At 30.0% G+C, this 16,647-nt stretch overlaps 21 non-coding genes across 21 annotated transcripts; all 21 read right to left on the reverse strand.

Moving 5' to 3' along the window:
* Nucleotides 1-150: 150 nt before the first annotated feature.
* On the reverse strand, nt 151-222 carry TRNAK-UUU. The gene has a single exon. It is a non-coding gene; the product is annotated as a tRNA-Lys (tRNA).
* Nucleotides 223-593: 371 nt separating this feature from the next.
* TRNAK-UUU lies at nt 594-665 on the reverse strand. The gene has a single exon. It is a non-coding gene; the product is annotated as a tRNA-Lys (tRNA).
* Nucleotides 666-3,110: 2,445 nt separating this feature from the next.
* Nucleotides 3,111-3,182, reverse strand: TRNAK-UUU. Its single transcript has one exon. It is a non-coding gene; the product is annotated as a tRNA-Lys (tRNA).
* Nucleotides 3,183-3,553: 371 nt separating this feature from the next.
* TRNAK-UUU lies at nt 3,554-3,625 on the reverse strand. The gene has a single exon. It is a non-coding gene; the product is annotated as a tRNA-Lys (tRNA).
* Nucleotides 3,626-4,438: 813 nt separating this feature from the next.
* On the reverse strand, nt 4,439-4,510 carry TRNAK-UUU. The gene has a single exon. It is a non-coding gene; the product is annotated as a tRNA-Lys (tRNA).
* Nucleotides 4,511-5,324: 814 nt separating this feature from the next.
* On the reverse strand, nt 5,325-5,396 carry TRNAK-UUU. The gene has a single exon. It is a non-coding gene; the product is annotated as a tRNA-Lys (tRNA).
* A 370-nt stretch (nt 5,397-5,766) lies between these two features.
* Nucleotides 5,767-5,838, reverse strand: TRNAK-UUU. The gene has a single exon. It is a non-coding gene; the product is annotated as a tRNA-Lys (tRNA).
* Nucleotides 5,839-6,651: 813 nt separating this feature from the next.
* TRNAK-UUU lies at nt 6,652-6,723 on the reverse strand. Its single transcript has one exon. It is a non-coding gene; the product is annotated as a tRNA-Lys (tRNA).
* Nucleotides 6,724-7,094: 371 nt separating this feature from the next.
* On the reverse strand, nt 7,095-7,166 carry TRNAK-UUU. The gene has a single exon. It is a non-coding gene; the product is annotated as a tRNA-Lys (tRNA).
* Nucleotides 7,167-7,537: 371 nt separating this feature from the next.
* Nucleotides 7,538-7,609, reverse strand: TRNAK-UUU. Its single transcript has one exon. It is a non-coding gene; the product is annotated as a tRNA-Lys (tRNA).
* An 813-nt stretch (nt 7,610-8,422) lies between these two features.
* On the reverse strand, nt 8,423-8,494 carry TRNAK-UUU. The gene has a single exon. It is a non-coding gene; the product is annotated as a tRNA-Lys (tRNA).
* Nucleotides 8,495-8,865: 371 nt separating this feature from the next.
* TRNAK-UUU lies at nt 8,866-8,937 on the reverse strand. The gene has a single exon. It is a non-coding gene; the product is annotated as a tRNA-Lys (tRNA).
* A 371-nt stretch (nt 8,938-9,308) lies between these two features.
* TRNAK-UUU lies at nt 9,309-9,380 on the reverse strand. Its single transcript has one exon. It is a non-coding gene; the product is annotated as a tRNA-Lys (tRNA).
* An 813-nt stretch (nt 9,381-10,193) lies between these two features.
* Nucleotides 10,194-10,265, reverse strand: TRNAK-UUU. Its single transcript has one exon. It is a non-coding gene; the product is annotated as a tRNA-Lys (tRNA).
* An 814-nt stretch (nt 10,266-11,079) lies between these two features.
* On the reverse strand, nt 11,080-11,151 carry TRNAK-UUU. Its single transcript has one exon. It is a non-coding gene; the product is annotated as a tRNA-Lys (tRNA).
* Nucleotides 11,152-12,407: 1,256 nt separating this feature from the next.
* On the reverse strand, nt 12,408-12,479 carry TRNAK-UUU. The gene has a single exon. It is a non-coding gene; the product is annotated as a tRNA-Lys (tRNA).
* Nucleotides 12,480-13,291: 812 nt separating this feature from the next.
* TRNAK-UUU lies at nt 13,292-13,363 on the reverse strand. The gene has a single exon. It is a non-coding gene; the product is annotated as a tRNA-Lys (tRNA).
* A 371-nt stretch (nt 13,364-13,734) lies between these two features.
* TRNAK-UUU lies at nt 13,735-13,806 on the reverse strand. Its single transcript has one exon. It is a non-coding gene; the product is annotated as a tRNA-Lys (tRNA).
* An 813-nt stretch (nt 13,807-14,619) lies between these two features.
* TRNAK-UUU lies at nt 14,620-14,691 on the reverse strand. The gene has a single exon. It is a non-coding gene; the product is annotated as a tRNA-Lys (tRNA).
* Nucleotides 14,692-15,507: 816 nt separating this feature from the next.
* Nucleotides 15,508-15,579, reverse strand: TRNAK-UUU. Its single transcript has one exon. It is a non-coding gene; the product is annotated as a tRNA-Lys (tRNA).
* An 814-nt stretch (nt 15,580-16,393) lies between these two features.
* Nucleotides 16,394-16,465, reverse strand: TRNAK-UUU. Its single transcript has one exon. It is a non-coding gene; the product is annotated as a tRNA-Lys (tRNA).
* Nucleotides 16,466-16,647: the final 182 nt, after the last annotated feature.

Below are 16,647 nucleotides of genomic sequence, written 5' to 3' on the forward strand. Positions count from 1 at the left end.
TTACGAGTGGATTTATGTGTATATAAATGAAAATTTTAGCCACTTATGGATTCAAGAAATATACAAATATGAAAAAATTTATATAAATCAAAATTTTAACCACTTTCGAAATCAAGAAAATACAGCTTTATTAAAAACTACAATTTCAATCACCGTCTGTGGGGATTGAACCCACGACCACGTGGTTAAAAGCCACGCGCTCTACCACTAAGCTAAGAAGGCCTACTTAATAATATGCATGTATAGTTGAGGAGAGGATATTGGATATAAACCAATATATAAATTGTTTGGAAGAATTTATTTTAGAGATTATGACATATTTTAAGTTGAAACCAAGCTATAACTTCTATTTGGTAAAATAAAGAAAGTTTTAAATAATAGTTTACTTTGAAACGCTACCCAAAGTAACATTTAAAATGAGATGAAAATTGAATTTTCAACTACTTACGAGCGGGTTTATGGGTATATAAATGAAAATTTTAACCACTTATGGATTCAACAAATATACAAATATGAAAAAATTAATATAAATCAAATTTTTAACCACTTACGAGATCAAGAAAATACAACTTTGTTAAACCTAAAATTTCAATCACCGTCTGTGGGGATCAAACCCACGACCACGTGGTTAAAAGCCACGCGCTCTACCACTGAGCTAAGAAGGCCTACTCAATAATATGCATATATAGTTTAGGAGAGGATATTGGATATAATCCAATATTATCTTGTTTGGTAGAATTTATTTTAGAGATTATGACATTTTAAGTTGAATCCAAGCTACAACTTCTATTTGGTAAAACAAAGAAAGTTTAAAATACTAGTTAATTTTGAAACGCTACCCTAAGTAGCATTTAAAATGAGATGAAAATTGAATTTTCAACTACTTACGAGAGGGTTTATGGGTATATAAATAAAAATTTTAACCACTTATGGATTCAACAAATATAGAAATATGACAAAATTAGTATGAATCAAATTTTTAACCACTTACGAGACAAAGAAAATACAACTTTGATAGTGTTACAATTTCATTCACCGTCTGTGGGGATCAAACCAACAACCACATGGTTAAAAGCCACGCGCTCTACCACTGAGCTAAGAAGGCCAACTCAATTATATACATGTATAATGTGGGAGAGGATATTGGATATAAAACAATATTTATCTTGTTTGGAAGAATTTATTTTAGGGGTTATGACATATTTTAAGTTGAAACCATTCTATAACTTCTATTTGGTAAAACAATGAAAGTTTTAAATAATAGTTTACTTTGAAACGCTACCCAAAGTAGCATTTAAAATGAGATGAAAATTAAATTTTCAACTACTTACGAGCGGGTTTATGTGTATATAAATGAAAATTTTAGCCACTTATGGATTGAAGAAATATACAAATATGAAAAAATTAATATAAATCAAATTTTTAACCACTTACGAGATCAAGAAAATACAACTTTGTTAAACCTACAATTTCAATCACCGTATGTGGGGATCGAATCCACAACCACGTGGTTAAAAGCCACGCGCTCTACCACTGACCTAAGAAGGCCTACTCAATAATATGCATATATAGTTTAGGAGAGGATATTGGATATAATCCAATATTATCTTGTTTGGTAGAATTTATTTTAGAGAATATGACATATTTTAAGTTGAATCCAAGCTATAACTTCTATTTGGTAAAACAAAGAAAGTTTAAAATACTAGTTAATTTTGAAACGCTACCCTAAGTAGCATTTAAAATGAGATGAAAATTGAATTTTCAACTACTTACGAGAGGGTTTATGGGTATATAAATAAAAATTTTAACTACTTATGGATTCAACAAATATAGAAATATGACAAAATTAATATAAATCAAATTTTTAACCACTTACGAGATCAAGAAAATACAACTTTGTTAAACCTACAATTTCAATCACAGTATGTGGGGATCGAATCCACAACCACGTGGTTAAAAGCCACGCGCTCTACCACTGACCTAAGAAGGCCTACTAAATAATATGCATATATAGTTTAGGAGAGGATATTGGATATAATACAATATTATCTTGTTTGGTAGAATTTATTTTAGAGATTATGACATATTTTAAGTTGAATCCAAGCTATAACTTCTATTTGGTAAAACAAAGAAAGTTTAAAATACTAGTTAATTTTGAAACGCTACCCTAAGTAGCATTTAAAATGAGATGAAAATTGAATTTTCAACTACTTACGAGAGGGTTTATGGGTATATAAATAAAAATTTTAACTACTTATGGATTCAACAAATATAGAAATATGACAAAATTAATATAAATCAATTTTTTAACCACTTACGAGATCAAGAAAATACAACTTTGTTAAACCTACAATTTCAATCACCGTCTGTGGGGATCGAACCCACGACCACGTGTTTAAAAGCCATGCGCTCTACCACTGAGCTAAGAAAGCCTACTCAATAATATGCGTATATAGTTTAGGAGAGGATATTGGATATAATCCAATATTATCTTGTTTGGAAGAATTTATTTTAGAGATTATGACATATTTTAAGTTGAATCCAAGCTATAACTTCTATTTGGTAAAACAAAGAAAGTTTAAAATACTAGTTAATTTAGTATGATTCAAATTTTTAACCACTTACGAGACGAAGAAAATACAACTTTGATAGTGTTACAATTTCATTCACCGTCTGAGGGGATCAAACCAATAACCACGTGGTTAAAAGCCACGCGCTCTACCACTGAGCTAAGAAGGCCAACTCAATTATATACAAGTATAATGTGGGAGAGGATATTGGATATAAACCAATATTTATCTTGTTTGGAAGAATTTATTTTAGGGGTTATGACATATTTTAAGTTGAAACCATGCTATAACTTCTATTTGGTAAAACAATAAAAGTTTTAAATAATAGTTTACGTTGAAACGCTACCCAAAGTAGCATTTAAAATGAGATGAAAATTGAATTTTCAACTACTTACGAGCGGGTTTATGGGTATATAAATAAAAATTTTAACCACTTATGGATTCAACAAATATACAAATATGAAAAAATTAATATAAATCAAATTTTTAACCACTTACGAGATCAAGAAAATACAACTTTGTTAAACCTACAATTTCAATCACCGTCTGTGGGGATTGAACCCACGACCACGTGGTTAAAAGCCACACGCTGTACCACTGAGCTAAGAAGGCCTACTCAAAAATATGCATGTATAGTTGAAGAGAGGATGTTGGATATAAACCAATATATATCTTGTTTGGAAGAATTTATTTTAGAGATTATGACATATTTTAAGTTGAAACCAAGCTATAACTTCTATTTGGTAAAATAAAGAAAGTTTAAAATTATAGTTTACTTTGAAACGCTACCCAAAGTTGCATTTAAAATGAGATGAAAATTGAATTTTCAACTACTTACGAGCGGGTTCATGGGTATATAAATGAAAATTTTAACCACTTATGGATTCAACAAATATACAAATATGACAAAATTAATATAAATCAAATTTTTAACCACTTACGAGATCAAGAAAATACAACTTCGTTAAACCTACAATTTCAATCACCGTCTGTGGGGATCGAACCCACAACCACGTGGTTAAAAGCCACGCGCTCTACCACTGAGCTAAGAAGGCCTACTCAATAATATGCATATATAGTTTAGGAGAGGATATTGGATATAATCCAATATTTCCTTGTTTGGTAGAATTTATTTTAGAGATTATGACATATTTTAAGTTGAATCCATGCTATAACTTCTATTTGGTAAAACAAAGAAAGTTTAAAATACTAGTTAATTTTGAAACGCTACCCTAAGTAGCATTTAAAATGAGATGAAAATTGAATTTTCAACTACTTACGAGAGGGTTTATGGGTATATAAATAAAAATTTTAACCACTTATGGATTCAACAAATTTAGAAATATGACAAAATTAGTATGAATCAAATTTTTAACCCCTTACGAGACGATGAAAATACAACTTTGATAATGTTACAATTTCATTCACCGTCTGTGGGGATCAAACCAACAACCACGTGGTTAAAAGCCACGCGCTCTACCACTGAGCTAAGAAGGCCAACTCAATTATATACATGTATAATGTGAGATAGGATATTGGATATAAACCAATATTTATCTTGTTTGGAAGAATTTATTTTAGGGGTTATGACATATTTTAAGTTGAAACCATGCTATAACTTCTATTTGGTAAAACAATGAAAGTTTTAAATAATAGTTTATTTTGAAACGCTACCCAAAGTAGCATTTAAAATGAGATGAAAATTAAATTTTCAACTACTTACGAGCGGGTTTATGTGTATATAAATGAAAATTTTAGCCACTTATGGATTCAAGAAATATACAAATATGAAAAAATTTATATAAATCAAATTTTTAACCACCTACGAAATCAAGAAAATACAGCTTTGTTAAAACTACAATTTCAATCACCGTCTGTGGGGATTGAAGCCACGACCACGTGGTTAAAAGCCACGCGCTCTACCACTAAGCTAAGAAGGCCTACTCAATAATATGCATGTATAGTTGAGGAGAGGATATTGGATATAAACCAATATATAAATTGTTTGGAAGAATTTATTTTAGAGATTATGACATATTTTAAGTTGAAACCAAGCTATAACTTCTATTTGGTAAAATAAAGAAAGTTTTAAATAATAGTTTACGTTGAAACGCTACCCAAAGTAGCATTTAAAATGAGATGAAAATTGAATTTTCAACTACTTACGAGCGGGTTTATGGGTATATAAATGAAAATTTTAACCACTTATGGATTCAACAAATATACAAATATGACAAAATTAATATAAATCAAATTTGTAACCACTTACGAGATCAAGAAAATACAACTTTGTTAAACCTACAATTTCAATCACCGTCTGTGGGGATTGAACCCACGACCACGTGGTTAAAAGCCACACGCTGTACCACTGAGCTAAGAAAGCCTACTCAATAATATGCATGTATAGTTGAGGAGAGGATATTGGATATAAACCAATATATATCTTGTTTGGAAGAATTTATTTTAGAGATTATGACATATTTTAAGTTGAAACCAAGCTATAACTTCTATTTGGTAAAATAAAGAAAGTTTAAAATTATAGTTTACTTTGAAACGCTACCCAAAGTTGCATTTAAAATGAGATGAAAATTGAATTTTCAACTACTTACGAGCGGGTTCATGGGTATATAAACGAAAATTTTAACCACTTATGGATTCAACAAATATACAATTATGACAAAATTAATATAAATCAAATTTTTAACCACTTACGAGATCAAGAAAATACAACTTCGTTAAACCTACAATTTCAATCACCGTCTGTGGGGATCGAACCCACGACCACGTGGTTAAAAGCCACGCGCTCTACCACTGAGCTAAGAAGGCCTACTCAATAATATGCATATATAGTTTAGGAGAGGATATTGGATATAATCCAATATTTCCTTGTTTGGTAGAATTTATTTTAGAGATTATGACATATTTTAAGTTGAAACCAAGCTATAACTTCTATTTGGTAAAATAAAGAAAGTTTAAAATTATAGTTTACTTTGAAACGCTACCCAAAGTTGCATTTAAAATGAGATGAAAATTGAATTTTCAACTACTTACGAGCGGGTTCATGGGTATATAAATGAAAATTTTAACCACTTATGGATTCAACAAATATACAAATATGACAAAATTAATATAAATCAAATTTTTAACCACTTACGAGATCAAGAAAATACAACTACGTTAAACCTACAATTTCAATCACCGTCTGTGGGGATCGAACCCACGACCACGTGGTTAAAAGCCACGCGCTCTACCACTGAGCTAAGAAGGCCTACTCAATAATATGCATATATAGTTTAGGAGAGGATATTGGATATAATCCAATATTACCTTGTTTGGTAGAATTTATTTTAGAGAATATGACATATTTTAAGTTGAATCCATGCTATAACTTCTATTTGGTAAAACAAAGAAAGTTTAAAATACTAGTTAATTTTGAAACGCTACCCTAAGTAGCATTTAAAATGAGATGAAAATTGAATTTTCAACTACTTACAAGAGGGTTTATGGGTATATAAATAAAAATTTTAACCACTTATGGATTCACCAAATATAGAAATATGACAAAATTAGTATGAATCAAATTTTTAACCACTTACGAGACGAAGAAAATAAAACTTTGATAATGTTACAATTTCATTCACCGTCTGTGGGGATCAAACCAACAACCACGTGGTTAAAAGCCACGCGCTCTACCACTGAGCTAAGAAGGCCAACTCAATTATATACATGTATAATGTGAGATAGGATATTGGATATAAACCAATATTTATCTTGTTTGGAAGAATTTATTTTAGGGGTTATGACATATTTTAAGTTGAAACCATGCTATAACTTCTATTTGGTAAAACAATGAAAGTTTTAAATAATAGTTTATTTTGAAACGCTACCCAAAGTAGCATTTAAAATGAGATGAAAATTAAATTTTCAACTACTTACGAGCGGGTTTATGTGTATATAAATGAAAATTTTAGCCACTTATGGATTCAAGAAATATACAAATATGAAAAAATTTATATAAATCAAATTTTTAACCACCTACGAAATCAAGAAAATACAGCTTTGTTAAAACTACAATTTCAATCACCGTCTGTGGGGATTGAAGCCACGACCACGTGGTTAAAAGCCACGCGCTCTACCACTAAGCTAAGAAGGCCTACTCAATAATATGCATGTATAGTTGAGGAGAGGATATTGGATATAAACCAATATATAAATTGTTTGGAAGAATTTATTTTAGAGATTATGACATATTTTAAGTTGAAACCAAGCTATAACTTCTATTTGGTAAAATAAAGAAAGTTTTAAATAATAGTTTACGTTGAAACGCTACCCAAAGTAGCATTTAAAATGAGATGAAAATTGAATTTTCAACTACTTACGAGCGGGTTTATGGGTATATAAATGAAAATTTTAACCACTTATGGATTCAACAAATATACAAATATGACAAAATTAATATAAATCAAATTTGTAACCACTTACGAGATCAAGAAAATACAACTTTGTTAAACCTACAATTTCAATCACCGTCTGTGGGGATTGAACCCACGACCACGTGGTTAAAAGCCACACGCTGTACCACTGAGCTAAGAAGGCCTACTCAATAATATGCATGTATAGTTGAGGAGAGGATATTGGATATAAACCAATATATATCTTGTTTGGAAGAATTTATTTTAGAGATTATGACATATTTTAAGTTGAAACCAAGCTATAACTTCTATTTGGTAAAATAAATAAAGTTTAAAATTATAGTTTTCTTTGAAACGCTACCCAAAGTTGCATTTAAAATGAGATGAAAATTGAATTTTCAACTACTTACGAGCGGGTTCATGGGTATATAAACGAAAATTTTAACCACTTATGGATTCAACAAATATACAATTATGACAAAATTAATATAAATCAAATTTTTAACCACTTACGAGATCAAGAAAATACAACTTCGTTAAACCTACAATTTCAATCACCGTCTACGGGGATCGAACCCACGACCACGTGGTTAAAAGCCACGCGCTCTACCACTGAGCTAAGATGGCCTACTCAATAATATGCATATATAGTTTAGGAGAGGATATTGGATATAATCCAATATTTCCTTGTTTGGTAGAATTTATTTTAGAGATTATGACATATTTTAAGTTGAATCCATGCTATAACTTCTATTTGGTAAAACAAAGAAAGTTTAAAATACTAGTTAATTTTGAAACGCTACCCTAAGTAGCATTTAAATTGAGATGAAAATTGAATTTTCAACTACTTACGAGAGGGTTTATGGGTATATAAATAAAAATTTTAACCACTTATGGATTCAACAAATTTAGAAATATGACAAAATTAGTATGAATCAAATTTTTAACCACTTACGAGACGATGAAAATACAACTTTGATAATGTTACAATTTCATTCACCGTCTGTGGGGATCAAACCAACAACCACGTAATTAAAAGCCACGCGCTCTACCACTGAGCTAAGAAGGCCAACTCAATTATATACATGTATAATCTGAGATAGGATATTGGATATAAACCAATATTTATCTTGTTTGGAAGAATTTATTTTAGGGGTTATGACATATTTTAAGTTGAAACCATGCTATAACTTCTATTTGGTAAAACAATGAAAGTTTTAAATAATAGTTTATTTTGAAACGCTACCCAAAGTAGCATTTAAAATGAGATGAAAATTAAATTTTCAACTACTTACGAGCGGGTTTATGTGTATATAAATGAAAATTTTAGCCACTTATGGATTCAAGAAATATACAAATATGAAAAAATTTATATAAATCAAATTTTTAACCACCTACGAAATCAAGAAAATACAGCTTTGTTAAAACTACAATTTCAATCACCGTCTGTGGGGATTGAAGCCACGACCACGTGGTTAAAAGCCACGCGCTCTACCACTAAGCTAAGAAGGCCTACTCAATAATATGCATGTATAGTTGAGGAGAGGATATTGGATATAAACCAATATATAAATTGTTTGGAAGAATTTATTTTAGAGATTATGACATATTTTAAGTTGAAACCAAGCTATAACTTCTATTTGGTAAAATAAAGAAAGTTTTAAATAATAGTTTACGTTGAAACGCTACCCAAAGTAGCATTTAAAATGAGATGAAAATTGAATTTTCAACTACTTACGAGCGGGTTTATGGGTATATAAATGAAAATTTTAACCACTTATGGATTCAACAAATATACAAATATGACAAAATTAATATAAATCAAATTTGTATCCACTTACGAGATCAAGAAAATACAACTTTGTTAAACCTACAATTTCAATCACCGTCTGTGGGGATTGAACCCACGACCACGTGGTTAAAAGCCACACGCTGTACCACTGAGCTAAGAAGGCCTACTCAATAATATGCATGTATAGTTGAGGAGAGGATATTGGATATAAACCAATATATATCTTGTTTGGAAGAATTTATTTTAGAGATTATGACATATTTTAAGTTGAAACCAAGCTATAACTTCTATTTGGTAAAATAAAGAAAGTTTAAAATTATAGTTTACTTTGAAACTCTACCCAAAGTTGCATTTAAAATGAGATGAAAATTGAATTTTCAACTACTTACGAGCGGGTTTATGGGTATATAAATGAAAATTTTAACCACTTATGGATTCAACAAATATACAAATATGACAAAATTAATATAAATCAAATTTTTAACCACTTACGAGATCAAGAAAATACAACTACGTTAAACCTACAATTTCAATCACCGTCTGTGGGGATCGAACCCACGACCACGTGGTTAAAAGCCACGCGCTCTACCACTGAGCTAAGAAGGCCTACTCAATAATATGCATATATAGTTTAGGAGAGGATATTGGATATAATCCAATATTACCTTGTTTGGTAGAATTTATTTTAGAGAATATGACATATTTTAAGTTGAATCCATGCTATAACTTCTATTTGGTAAAACAAAGAAAGTTTAAAATACTAGTTAATTTTGAAACGCTACCCTAAGTAGCATTTAAAATGAGATGAAAATTGAATTTTCAACTACTTACAAGAGGGTTTATGGGTATATAAATAAAAATTTTAACCACTTATGGATTCACCAAATATAGAAATATGACAAAATTAGTATGAATCAAATTTTTAACCACTTACGAGACGAAGAAAATAAAACTTTGATAATGTTACAATTTCATTCACCGTCTGTGAGGATCAAACCAACAACCACGTGGTTAAAAGCCACGCGCTCTACCACTGAGCTAAGAAGGCAAACTCAATTATATACATGTATAATGTGAGATAGGATATTGGATATAAACCAATATATAAATTGTTTGGAAGAATTTATTTTAGGGGTTATGACATATTTTAAGTTGAAACCATGCTATAACTTCTATTTGGTAAAACAATGAAAGTTTTAAATAATAGTTTATTTTGAAACGCTACCCAAAGTAGCATTTAAAATGAGATGAAAATTAAATTTTCAACTACTTACGAGCGGGTTTATGTGTATATAAATGAAAATTTTAGCCACTTATGGATTCAAGAAATATACAAATATGAAAAAATTTATATAAATCAAATTTTTAACCACCTACGAAATCAAGAAAATACAGCTTTGTTAAAACTACAATTTCAATCACCGTCTGTGGGGATTGAAGCCACGACCACGTGGTTAAAAGCCACGCGCTCTACCACTAAGCTAAGAAGGCCTACTCAATAATATGCATGTATAGTTGAGGAGAGGATATTGGATATAAACCAATATATAAATTGTTTGGAAGAATTTATTTTAGAGATTATGACATATTTTAAGTTGAAACCAAGCTATAACTTCTATTTGGTAAAATAAAGAAAGTTTTAAATAATAGTTTACGTTGAAACGCTACCCAAAGTAGCATTTAAAATGAGATGAAAATTGAATTTTCAACTACTTACGAGCGGGTTTATGGGTATATAAATGAAAATTTTAACCACTTAAGGATTCAACAAATATACAAATATGACAAAATTAATATAAATCAAATTTGTAACCACTTACGAGATCAAGAAAATACAACTTTGTTAAACCTACAATTTCAATCACCGTCTGTGGGGATTGAACCCATGACCACGTGGTTAAAAGCCACACGCTGTACCACTGAGCTAAGAAGGCCTACTCAATAATATGCATGTATAGTTGAGGAGAGGATATTGGATATAAACCAATATATATCTTGTTTGGAAGAATTTATTTTAGAGATTATGACATATTTTAAGTTGAAACCAAGCTATAACTTCTATTTGGTAAAATAAAGAAAGTTTAAAATTATAGTTTACTTTGAAAAGCTACCCAAAGTTGCATTTAAAATGAGATGAAAATTGAATTTTCAACTACTTACGAGCGGGTTCATGGGTATATAAATGAAAATTTTAACCACTTATGGATTCAACAAATATACAAATATGACAAAATTAATATAAATCAAAATTTTAACCACTTACGAGATCAAGAAAATACAACTTCGTTAAACCTACAATTTCAATCACCGTCTGTGGGGATCGAACCCACGACCACGTGGTTAAAAGCCACACGCTCTACCACTGAGCTAAGAAGGCCTACTCAATAATATGCATATATAGTTTAGGAGAGGATATTGGATATAATCCAATATTTCCTTGTTTGGTAGAATTTATTTTAGAGATTATGACATATTTTAAGTTGAATCCATGCTATAACTTCTATTTGGTAAAACAAAGAAAGTTTAAAATACTAGTTAATTTTGAAACGCTACCCTAAGTAGCATTTAAAATGAGATGAAAATTGAATTTTCAACTACTTACGAGAGGGTTTATGGGTATATAAATAAAAATTTTAACCACTTATGGATTCAACAAATATAGAAATATGACAAAATTAGTATGAATCAAATTTTTAACCACTTACGAGACGATGAAAATACAACTTTGATAATGTTACAATTTCATTCACCGTCTGTGGGGATCAAACCAACAACCACGTGGTTAAAAGCCACGCGCTCTACCACTGAGCTAAGAAGGCCAACTCAATTATATACATGTATAATGTGAGAGAGGATATTGGATATAAACGAATATTTATCTTGTTTGGAAGAATTTATTTTAGGGGTTATGACATATTTTAAGTTGAAACCATGCTATAACTTCTATTTTGTAAAACAATGAAAGTTTTAAATAATAGTTTACTTTGAAGCGCTACCCAAAGTAGCATTTAAAATGAGATGAAAATTAAATTTTCAACTACTTACGAGCGGATTTATGTGTATATAAATGAAAATTTTAGCCACGTATGGATTCAAGAAATATACAAATATGAAAAAATTAATATAAATCAAATTTTTATCCACTTACGAAATCAAGAAAATACAGCTTTGTTAATACTACAATTTCAATCACCATCCATGGGGCTTGAACCCACGACCACGTGGTTAAAAGCCACGCGCTCTACCACTGAGCTAAGAAGGCCTACTCAATAATATGCATGTATAGTTGAGGAGAGGATATTGGATATAAACCAATATATAAATTGTTTGGAAGAATTTATTTTAGAGATTATGACATATTTTAAGTTGAAACCAAGCTATAACTTCTATTTGGTAAAATAAAGAAAGTTTTAAATAATTGTTTACTTTGAAACGCTACCCAAAGTAACATTTAAAATGAGATGAAAATTGAATTTTCAACTACTTACGATCGGGTTTATGGGTATATAAATGAAAATTTTAACCACTTATGGATTCAACAAATATACAAATATGAAAAAATTAATATCAAATAAATTTTTAACCACTTACGATATCAAGAAAATACAACTTTGTTAAACCTACAATTTCAATCACCGTCTGTGGGGATCGAACCCACGACCACGTGGTTAAAAGCCACGCGCTCTACCACTGAGCTAAGAAAGCCTACTCAATAATATGCATATATAGTTTAGGAGAGGATATTGGATATAATCCAATATTATCTTGTTTGGAAGAATTTATTTTAGAGATTATGACATATTTTAAGTTGAATCTAAGCTATAACTTCTATTTGGTAAAACAAAGAAAGTTTAAAATACTAGTTAATTTTGAAAGGCTACCCTAAGTAGCATTTAAAATGAGATGAAAATTGAATTTTCAACTACTTACGAGAGGGTTTATGGGTATATAAATAAAAATTTTAACAACTTATGGATTCACCAAATATAGAAATATGACAAAATTAGTATGAATCAAATTTTTAACCACTTACGATACGAAGAAAATAAAACTTTGATAATGTTACAATTTCATTCACCGTCTGTGGGGATCAAACCAACAACCACGTGGTTAAAAGCCACGCGCTCTACCACTGAGCTAAGAAGGCCAACTCAATTATTACATGTATAATGTGAGAGAGGATATTGGATATAAACGAATATTTATCTTGTTTGGAAGAATTTATTTTAGGGGTTATGACATATTTTAAGTTGAAACCATGCTATAACTTCTATTTGGTAAAACAATGAAAGTTTTAAATAATAGTTTACTTTGAAGCGCTACCCAAAGTAGCATTTAAAATGAGATGAAAATTAAATTTTCAACTACTTACGAGCGAATTTATGTGTATATAAATGAAAATTTTAGCCACGTATGGATTCAAGAAATATACAAATATGAAAAAATTAATATAAATCAAATTTTTAACCACTTACGAAATCAAGAAAATATAGCTTTGTTAATACTACAATTTCAATCACCGTCCGTGGGGATTGAACCCACGACCACGTGGTTAAAAGCCACGCGCTCTACCACTGAGCTAAGAAGGCCTACTCAATAATATGCATGTATAGTTGAGGAGAGGATATTGGATATAAACCAATATATAAATTGTTTGGAAGAATTTATTTTAGAGATTATGACATATTTTAAGTTGAAACCAAGCTATAACTTCTATTTGGTAAAATAAAGAAAGTTTTAAATAATTGTTTACTTTGAAACGCTACCCAAAGTAACATTTAAAATGAGATGAAAATTGAATTTTCAACTACTTACGATCGGGTTTATGGGTATATAAATGAAAATTTTAACCACTTATGGATTCAACAAATATACAAATATGAAAAAATTAATATCAATTAAATTTTTAACCACTTACGAGATCAAGAAAATACAACTTTGTTAAACCTACAATTTCAATCACCGTCTATGGGGATCGAACCCACGACCACGTGGTTAAAAGCCACGCGCTCTACCACTGAGCTAAGAATGCCAACTCAATAATATGCATATATAGTTTAGGAGAGGATATTGGATATAATCCAATATTATCTTGTTTGGAAGAATTTATTTTAGAGATTATGACATATTTTAAGTTGAATCCAAGCTATAACTTCTATTTGGTAAAACAAAGAAAGTTTAAAATACTAGTTAATTTTGAAAGGCTACCCTAAGTAGCATTTAAAATGAGATGAAAATTGAATTTTCAACTACTTACGAGAGGGTTTATGGGTATATAAATAAAAATTTTAACCACTTATGGATTCAACAAATATAGAAATATGACAAAATTAGTATGAATCAAATTTTTAACCACTTACGAGACGATGAAAATACAACTTTGATAATGTTACAATTTCATTCACCGTCTGTGGGGATCAAACCAACAACCACGTGGTTAAAAGCCACGCGCTCTACCACTGAGCTAAGAAGGCCAACTCAATTATATACATGTATAATGTGAGAGAGGATATTGGATATAAACGAATATTTATCTTGTTTGGAAGAATTTATTTTAGGGGTTATGACATATTTTAAGTTGAAACCATGCTATAACTTCTATTTGGTAAAACAATGAAAGTTTTAAATAATAGTTTACTTTGAAACGCTACCCAAAGTAGCATTTAAAATGAGATGAAGATTAAATTTTCAACTACTTACGAGCGGGTTTATGTGTATATAAATGAAAATTTTAGCCACTTATGGATTCAAGAAATATACAAATATGAAAAAATTTATATAAATCAAATTTTTAACCACCTACGAAATCAAGAAAATACAGCTTTGTTAAAACTACAATTTCAATCACCGTCTGTGGGGATTGAACCCGCGACCACGTGGTTAAAAGCCACGCGCTCTACCACTGAGCTAAGAAGGCCTACTCAATAATATGCATGTATAGTTGAGGAGAGGATATTGGATATAAACCAATATATAAATTGTTTGGAAGAATTTATTTTAGAGATTATGACATATTTTAAGTTGAAACCAAGCTATAACTTCTATTTGGTAAAATAAAGAAAGTTTTAAATAATAGTTTATGTCGAAACGCTACCCAAAGTAACATTTAAAATGAGATGAAAATTGAATTTTCAACTACTTACGAGCGGGTTTATGGGTATATAAATGAAAATTTTAACCACTTATGGATTCAACAAATATACAAATATGACAAAATTAATATAAATCAAATTTTTAACCACTTACGAGATCAAGAAAATACAACTTTGTTAAACCTACAATTTCAATCACCGTCTGTGTGGATTTTGAACCCACGACCACGTGGTTAAAAGCCACACGCTGTACCACTGAGCTAAGAAGGCCTACTCAATAATATGCATGTATAGTTGAGGAGAGGATATTGGATATAAACAAATATATATCTTGTTTGGAAGAATTTATTTTAGAGATTATGACATATTTTAAGTTGAAACCAAGCTATAACTTCTATTTGGTAAAATAAAGAAAGTTTAAAATTATAGTTTACTTTGAAACGCTACCCAAAGTTGCATTTAAAATGAGATGAAAATTGAATTTTCAACTACTTACGAGCGGGTTCATGGGTATATAAATAAAAATTTTAACCACTTATGGATTCAACAAATATACAAATATGACAAAATTAATATAAATCAAATTTTTAACCACTTAAGAGATAAAGAAAATACAACTACGTTAAACTTACAATTTCAATCACCGTTTGTGGGGATCGAACCCACGACCACGTGGTTAAAAGCCACGCGCTCTACCACTGAGCTAAGAAGGCCTACTCAATAATATGCATGTATAGTTGAGGAGAGGATATTGGATATAAACCAATATATAAATTGTTTGGAAGAATTTATTTTAGAGATTATGACATATTTTAAGTTGAAACCAAGCTATAACTTCTATTTGGTAAAATAAAGAAAGTTTTAAATAATAGTTTACGTTGAAACGCTACCCAAAGTAGCATTTAAAATGAGATGAAAATTGAATTTTCAACTACTTACGAGCGGGTTTATGGGTATATAAATGAAAATTTTAACCACTTCTGGATTCAACAAATATACAAATATGACAAAATTAATATAAATCAAATTTTTAACCACTTACGAGATCAAGAAAATACAACTTTGTTAAACCTACAATTTCAATCACCGTCTGTGGGGATTGAACCCACGACCACGTGGTTAAAAGCCACAAGCTGTACCACTGAGCTAAGAAGGCCTACTCAATAATATGCATGTATAGTTGAGGAGAGGATATTGGATATAAACCAATATATATCTTGTTCGGAAGAATTTATTTTAGAGATTATGACATATTTTAAGTTGAAACCAAGCTATAACTTCTATTTGGTAAAATAAAGAAAGTTTAAAATTATAGTTTACTTTGAAACGCTACCCAAAGTTGCATTTAAAATGAGATGAAAATTGAATTTTCAACTACTTACGAGCGGGTTCATGGGTATATAAATGAAAATTTTAACCACTTATGGATTCAACAATTATACAAATATGACAAAATTAATATAAATCAAATTTTTAACCACTTACGAGATCAAGAAAATACAACTACGTTAAACCTACAATTTCAATCACCGTCTGTGGGGATCGAACCCACGACCACGTGGTTAAAAGCCACGCACTCTACCACTGAGCTAAGAAGGCCTACTCAATAATATGCATATATAGTTTAGGAGAGGATATTGGATATAATCCAATATTACCTTGTTTGGTAGAATTTATTTTAGAGATTATGACATATTTTAAGTTGAATCCATGCTATAACTTCTATTTGGTAAAACAAAGAAAGTTTAAAATACTAGTTAATTTTGAAAGGCTACCCTAAG

Source organism: Ipomoea nil, unplaced genomic scaffold (genome assembly GCF_001879475.1).
Source record: "Ipomoea nil cultivar Tokyo-kokei standard unplaced genomic scaffold, Asagao_1.1 scaffold0861, whole genome shotgun sequence".
NCBI classification, from domain to species: domain Eukaryota; kingdom Viridiplantae; phylum Streptophyta; class Magnoliopsida; order Solanales; family Convolvulaceae; genus Ipomoea; species Ipomoea nil.